Here is a 7,913-nt window from a genome sequence, read left to right as displayed (position 1 = left end):
GTGAGGTCGGAGTTCCTAGTGTCAGCAGTAATCTAACTAGTCCACGTTATACCGTGAGGTCGGAGTTCCTAGTCTCTGTACAAGGAAGCCAGGCAGGTGCCATCGCTGCTTGCATCTGCAACCTGAAGATGCTCTCAGCTTGGCTCGCTCTTCCCTCTTTTCTCTTTCTTTCTTTCTTTCTTTTTCCTGTCTTCAATCCTGAGGATGAAACAGAGACCCTCACACATGCTAGGGAAGGGCTCTACCACTGAATTTTATATTCCCAATTCTTTTTGAAATATTTTAAAATTCTGATCCAGGATCTCCTAAGTTAGCCAGACTAGCCTTGAAGATGTTTGGTAGCCCAAATGGGACTGCATTAGCTTCTCCAGTAGCTAATGGCACAAGCTTATACTGCCAGGCCTGGCAATCAGACTGATTATCATCTGTGTGTTACATATGTGTTTATATTTGTTTATATTTACTTTTTGTATGCAATTATGAATTTATAATTTTAAAAAGGTATTACATGAGACATACATGCACTTATAATGCAGAACTCCTCAAGCACTCAGGAAATGTTTGCTTCACTAAAATGAATTTTGAATTTTTCGAAAATGTACTGTTTTTCTACAGAAAAGTATGAAAATTAAAAACATAACTCAAATTGGCCTTCCTCTGTGAATGGAACACATACACATGCCTGTGCACGCACACACATACACACACACACACACACACACACACACACACACGTGGACACTATGAAAACCACACTGCAGCTGGTGTCACTGCATTGATCTATGCTATAACAGATATGTTTTATCTGCTAGTGCCTTTATAGCATCTGCACACGTGTCAGTGCCATGTAGAAAACATCTCAGTACTGTTAGGTCAACCCTTCTTGAAGGGCTTTGAGGATCCCAGGCACGAGCTGAGACGACAACCATGAAGAAGGGTTCTTTTCCTAGTTATAAACCCTATAGAGACTCACACTGACACACACTGCACCTCCACTCCCAAAGTTAGAGCTAAACAAACTTCCAAACAACCAAATTATGAAGAAAATGAGTGAAGACTTTGGTGCATTCACACTATAAAAACTAAGTTCTTTGGCTGTTTAAACCTGTAGCTTTACTTTTACATAGATAAATATCAAAAATAGAATAGCAAGTTGTAGAAAACTGTAAGCTTTAAGGTATAAATATAAATTTTAAATATAAATAACATTAAATATAATAAATATATATTAAAATATAATATCAAATATAAATATTAAGTTTAATATAAATATAAGGTATAAATATAAGGTTTAAATGTAAATAGGTTGAGCAAAACTTATTAGTCCATTAAGGCAAATGCATATGTTTTAAGTCAAAAAAAAATCCACTAAAAAAAAAGTTAAACTCAAAATATACTAATGGGAGATAGTATCTGTAAGATACTGAGAAATCACTAGTTCTTGAAATGGAGGTAGTTCCAAGTGCTTAATCTGAACCTGCACCTAAGTTATTCTGTTCTATATCTGTAGGGTTTCCCCCCATGTAAAATGAACCACACAATGTAGTCACGGTCTGGCCCATGCTCTTCCATGTCACCCCAAACCCTCTAGAAATCACCATCTCCACAAAAGTTCTCAGGCTTGATCTCTCCACCTGTCCCTGCCCCACCCAAGAGCCACCAGTTCTGACCTCTCCAAGGTAAGGTCACATATTTGCTTTCCGATCTTCTCTCATCACTAGACTGAAAGTTTCCTGCGGTGAGAAGCATGACGACGCATTAATTATTCCAGACACAGTCCCTAACGCCTAAATGATGTCAAGGAAGTGAAGATTAAAAAGCTGCTATAGTAATTTTTAATTATGTATGTACATATACACATACATGGAAAAACATCAAATACAATTACTTGAGAATCTAATATTATCTAAATTTATTCCCACACTTTAGAATTCTAAAACAGTTGACTTTTCAAACACATGGCCATGAGAAAATAACATAATAGAGGAAACTACTGAACTAGGCAAGCCGAGAAGACTAAAAATTATCTCCAATCTATCCTCACTGAAAACTAATGTCTGAGAAGGGAATTTTACTGCCTTCATTTCTGTAATTAATAAATATTAAATGTGCCTCTTGATTCCCAAAGCCTATACCCTTCATTCAGTTACTGTATATGGTTATTAAAGCAGAAGAAGCTTCTAGGCATCGCATGCACACTTACAGCATGGACTAGACTTTTACAAGAAAAAGAGTCTGAGGAGACATGGTTCAAGAGTTGAAGAGCTTCCTACTCTTGCGGATTCCACCCACCCTGGCTCTTTCTGGTGCCTCATGACTGCCTATAAGCATCAAGGGATCCAATGCCCTCTCATGGCCTTCCCAGGCACCTGTATTCTTATTCATTCTCATATATTCTCTCTCTCTCTCTCTCTCTCTCTCTCTCTCTCTCTCTCTCTCTCTCTCTCTTTCACACACACACAGTAAAGAATGGGGAATGAGGATTTACGACAACAAAAAGCCCAGCATTATTGGCAGGGACAGGGATATGAAAAACAGAGTGTGTGTCCTGGAACATACAAGTCCCAGCGGAAAATTAAAAGTCTGTAAATGGTCAGACTGAGTCCCACGTTCCCAGTTAGCTAGAATCAGGCCACCTGAAAACATTGTAGTAGAGATATAAAAAGCACTTCGTGTTTCCACACTCACTTGGCAGGGTGCATGTGTTGCAATCAGGAACACGTGCCGCTTCTGGTCTGACAAGCCCTCCTCTGTTTCACAAAGAAAGTAACACATATACAAAAATACTCTTCCGAGTGATAAAGCTTGCTCAAGAAAATAAGTTTTAAGAAAGAATTCTTTTAAAGGACAAACATGGCTCTTTCGATAAGGTTTGCTCTAAATAAAAAGTACATCAGTAACTCACAGAGATGGGGGAATCATGTGAGAACGGGGAACTTTCGTATTCTAATTTATGTGCCCAACTCAGCCAGTTAGCTGCCCACGTAAATAAACCGTCATTGAAACACAGCGTACCGTTTATTTATGTGCCGCCTACATACGCTACAAAGGTACCACTACAGACTAGCAAAAGAGACAACCTTGCCAACACAGTTTAAAAACTATGTTCTTTAACAGAAACGAATCTTTGCCTACCAATTTAAATCAGTGATTTTCACAGTATGTGGTGGTCCTTGGAGAACATGTAAGAGATGCAAATGCACAGATTCCACTCCAGACCTACTGAAACACAAACTCTGGAGACAGAATCCAACAATATATACTTCAGTAAATCCTGTATGTAATTCTAAGAGCCACTGGATTAAGGGACCATTCTGTAGCAGCTGGAAAGAGGTGAGAACCCACCCCAAGTCTTCCTTGAGGAAATCAAATTAAAGCCTAATAAGGCTTTAGGGCAACTGTCAGAAAGGACTTAACCTGGAGTGAGGAAAAATGCTACTGAACAGTAGGAAAGGAGGTTCTTAAGTAATACTGGCAAGTCTCCCCCACGGCAACCCAGGAGATACAAACAGAGCGATTCAGCACAGACGCTGAAGCAGTGTCTCATCTAGGGGCCTTTACAACTGAGATAAACTATTCCTGCTTTATGAAATGGTGGGGAAATGTAGAGGGCTCAACACTGTCTTTCTAGCCAGCAAAGTATTATTAAAATAAGAAAGGCCTGGTTGCCATGGCAGCAGGGAAGCAGAAGAGAAGTTGGCATCTTAGTATCTCATGCCTCCTACAATCCAAAGCCTGTAACAAAAGCTCTGATACAAAAGCCGTTCAGGGACGTTCAAGATCCAAATTACCACAGTAGTATAAAATAGCAGTTTTCATTTGGGACCAAAAGATTATCAAAAACGTAGTGGTAAGAGCCCTGTGCAGAAGAAAATAAAAACTATGAAGTGACTAGAGAGGCAGGTGCACAAGAGGAATAATTACAATGTGAGTGAACCTAGCAGACAGCATGCAGGCATTCTTAGAAGAACCTAGCAGACGTCATACGGGCATTATTAGAAGCACGACATTATGCCATTATGAACTATGGCTTTGAATTGAAAATTGTTATCAGAAAAGCCAGCTGCAACCAAATGAAGATGTTCCCAGACTATCTCCACTTGGGGAATCCTGAAAGTTAGCAACTTCTTTATTATTTTTTAGGCCAAGGAAATACTCAAGTTGGGTCAAAGAACTTAGCATTAATACTCTTGTGGTCTAGTGTTGTTCGGGTTCGACAATTCCTCAGCCCCTTGGTATCATCCTAAGCACTGCCACATTGTCATTTCTTGTTCCACACTGTCACACACTAAATAGCAGCTTTTCATACTGAAAATTCTGAAGATACAGCTTTACAAAGACACACCACCGTAGGAACGGACGGAACTTCCTACCTCTGAGACTACCTCAGGTAAGAGGTGAGAGCCAGAGTTCCCTGGTGCTCTAGCACCTGACAGAGTTTGGGAAACTAAGAACTAAGGGAGGGAGCCTAAAAAGGAAAAACAGTGTAATGGGGGAGGAGCAAAGGACAAGCCTTTGCGCAGTTTAACCACAAGGAGGCAGCACCACGGGGCTTAGGCGTCCAACCCTTTCCATACAGAGGCTGTAGCTAACACTAGCGTGCAGTTTCTCTATGCTCTATGGAAGCAGCACCAGGACTGACCAGCTACGCACCGGCCAGCTAGAAACCTCCTTTGCCTGCCCAGCTCTGAGAAGCTAAGACGTTCAAAAGCGGCCAAACCAATACTACTGTGCATGCATCCAATCAACCCCCACACAATGGTCTGAGAAAATAAATTGTAAGTAGTACAGCTGTTAAATGGGAAGAACACCATTGTCCTAACTCAAAACTGCACGCTCAGATCTAACTCCAAAGCCAATGGTCTTCTCCATTTTGCCAGAAAAAGATCCCATCTTTCGAGAATAACCTATCTGGGTAAAGTAGAGAAAAAAAATATGTTTGCTTTTCACACTCAAGACTCCTTCAAATTACAAAGGAAAAGACACTAAAAGAAACAAACGAAGCTGGGTGGGTGCAGGCTTTTAATCCCAGCAGTTGGAAGGCAGAGGCAGGGGCATCTCTGAGTTGGAGGCTAGCCTGGTCTACAGAGCAAGTTCCAATATACTCCGCAAAAGCAAAAATAAACGTTAAGTGCTTATCTAGTTGCCACATATTGCAGCTCTCCTGTACAGGTAAATGCTCGTGCCTGTAGCACCATTCAGAGCTATCAGGATAAGTCCTGGACACATCCAGTCTGCAGACGTCCCACACTCAAGCCAACTCACACGCAATCAAATGATCTTAATAGCTGGAACAGTAAACAGGTAAAGGATATACAGAAAGAGGACCAGAAACTGATGATTCATTTTCAAATCCGCTGGGAACTGTATGAGAATATTTGCAGTAAGCCAACAACTCACTCATACAAACCTATTATGAAACCAAAAGCAACCTCCGACTCCTTTATTCCCACTTCTGTTTCCCTTCTCCGCATTTCTCCTCCTCTCTGTGACACACTCAGCGACTCCTGTCCTTTCATTCAGGGAAAAGGAGTTTCCCCTGCTAGACTAGTAACCACCGGGAAGCAATCAACCAACAAAGCAAGCAGGTGAATACAGGAAGCATTCAATGAGGCAGCAGAAACCCAGCAAAAACAACCTGTGTTCCCTCAACAGGTATTTTTAATTACTTGAAAATTAAGTCTGGGGCTACCTAAAGAGAAAGGAGGAGAAAGAGACGAGTTATTTTTTCCTCTGCACGACCACACTGTAAAACCAACAAAGATCCAAGAGACACAATAAATACCACCCAATTACTCTCCCACAGCAACAGGAAAAGTTCAACACTGCCATTTTCGCAGTAAGCAACAATTAGTCCTGCCGTTCTACACAAGCATCCAGCCTTCTTAGCAGGCACTGGCTCGAAGATCTCAGACACCCTTGTCTTTAACTGCAGCACCCAGGCAGCCCCGAGCTCTAACACCCACCTTCGCGGGAGGGGAAAAAGGGGCCTCTTCTTCTGGGGAGGAAAAACAGTTCACATCTTGTTCCCGTCGCCTGCTTCAGGAACCTAAAGACAGAAGCAGCAGTCACTAACCCAAAAACCCAGAGCCAATAGATGCTCTTTTTTTTTTCCTGCGCTGTTTAGATGGCTAGAACAATTTACAGAAGAATAAGAAAAAAGGGGGTCGGGTTCTAAGGCACACGGGGATGCGTGCATTTATCAACACCCAGCCACTCCTTCCTAGGCTGTCGGAAACCCGCAGGTTTTCTAGCTTTGAAGTTCCCTGCCAGGAGCGGGGGGCTAAGTGGAAAGCAGGAGGCGGGATCGCAGGGAGAACCGCTGCCCCCCGCCCCCATCCAGCAGCACCCACCGGCGACACGGGTCGGGCCACCCAGGAGCGCCCCGAGGCGCGCAGGATCCGCTCCTCCGAGAGGTGTCGGGCGGGCCGAGGTCTAGGGAGCCCCCGGGCCGGGCGCAGGGTCGAGCGGCCGCCAGGCTGGGCCCTCGGGGGCCCTCCCGCGCGGGCTTGGCCCGCACTCACATCCCGCAGCGGCGGACCCGGCAGCCGCCTGCAGCCCTCGCCGGGACGGACGGACGCCTCCTCCGGAGCCGGAGCCGGAGCCGGGGCCGCGGCCGAGGCGCCGACGCCGCGCGAGCTCGCCCGGAGCGGGGGCCCGCCCAGCCTGTCAGCGCGGCGGGAGGCCGGCGGTGGCCGCTGCTGCCCCCTTTCTGCTCTGCCTCAGCTTCCTGCAGCCCACGCCACGCCCACCGCGCGCCGAGCCCGTCCCCGCCCTCCAGGGGCCGCACGCCGCCTCCGCTCGGCCCCGCGACGCCGGCTCAGGCGCCCTGCTCGGCGGCCTCCGGCGCGGTGCAGCTTCGGGAGAGCGGCCCCGAGCGGCGGAGCGGGGCGCGGGCAAGCCGGCGGAGGTGGCGGGAGAGGGGGCGGAGGCCGGCACGTCCCACTGCGCCTGCGCCGCCCGCGGGGCCGCTCCGCGGGGCTGGGCCCGGGCAGGGGAGGCGGTCGCGGGCTCCGGGAAAGCGGAGGCGCGCGTGGAGATTCCCGGGGCAGCCCCCGGGCGAGAGCGCGCGAGGCGGAGGAGGAGGAGGAGGAGGCGGCGCGGGGCGGGTGCGGGTTGGCGAAGCGTGCTTGCGGCCTCGGCTCGCCGAGGAGACGGCTGGGAATGAGTCAGCCCGGCCGGGAAGGCCCCGCTGCGTCCGAGCTGATAGGATTGGCGGCCGCTGCCACCGCGGAGACTTTCCCCTTCCTGCTTTCGCTTCCACAGGCGGCTCCCCGCCTTAAGCGCGCGGCCCAGGGGACGTGGCACCGTGGACCGGGCGCTGAGACCCAAGTACCTGACTTCAGTTAACCACCACTTCTGCGAAGGGACCGCTTGGAAGAAGAAACGACGTGTAGGGTCCCAAAGAGCCACGTTCATTCATTCAAGAATTTGTTCCCTGCTAGGCAAAGGCTCCCAGGAGAGGAGACGAAGTCAGCCCCCATTCTGTATGCGCTATTCTCATAGAAGCCGCAAAATAGGATTTAAATCTGCACTACGCTTTGTGTATGATTGCCAGTAACAGGTACACACACACACACAAAGGTGAGTGGAGATGTTATTTTGAGATGACCAGAAAAGACCTCCTAGAGTGACATTTGAGCAGAAATTTTAAGGATGAGAACGGTCCAGTCCTGGAACTATCTGGTTTCAAGAAAGGAGCTAGCAATGAAAAGAGAATGTGTTTTAAGGACCAAGAAAGAACCCTCAATGGAAGTCAATAAAAGGAAAGGGGCTAAATAAGAAGATGACAAAGAAATAACTGGGGTCATTCTGTATAGGGCTTTTTCTTTTCCTCTTAGCCCTAGGTGTGTCAACTGAAATGAAGCATTCACAGCACCCACATCTCCTTACATACGCGATGGATGCCATTA

General features: G+C 46.7%; 1 protein-coding gene across 2 annotated transcripts in view; it reads right to left on the bottom strand.

Moving 5' to 3' along the window:
* The window catches only part of Jak2 (Janus kinase 2), a 65,936-nt gene extending 59,215 nt beyond the window's left edge, over nt 1-6,721 (bottom strand). The window contains exons 1-2 of one of the 2 annotated variants that reach the window (XM_021191216.2): nt 6,354-6,721; nt 5,967-6,049 (exon numbers count right to left, since the gene is read on the bottom strand). The gene's annotated coding sequence lies outside the window, so the exon portion shown is untranslated. The remainder of the gene's footprint in view (nt 1-5,966; nt 6,050-6,353) is intronic. The other variant, XM_029536875.1, reaches the window with a different exon arrangement.
* Between the last annotated feature and the right edge of the window lie 1,192 nt (nt 6,722-7,913).

Source organism: Mus pahari, chromosome 1 (genome assembly GCF_900095145.1).
Source record: "Mus pahari chromosome 1, PAHARI_EIJ_v1.1, whole genome shotgun sequence".
Taxonomy (NCBI): domain Eukaryota; kingdom Metazoa; phylum Chordata; class Mammalia; order Rodentia; family Muridae; genus Mus; species Mus pahari.
This window is presented reverse-complemented; position numbering and strand designations above follow the sequence as displayed.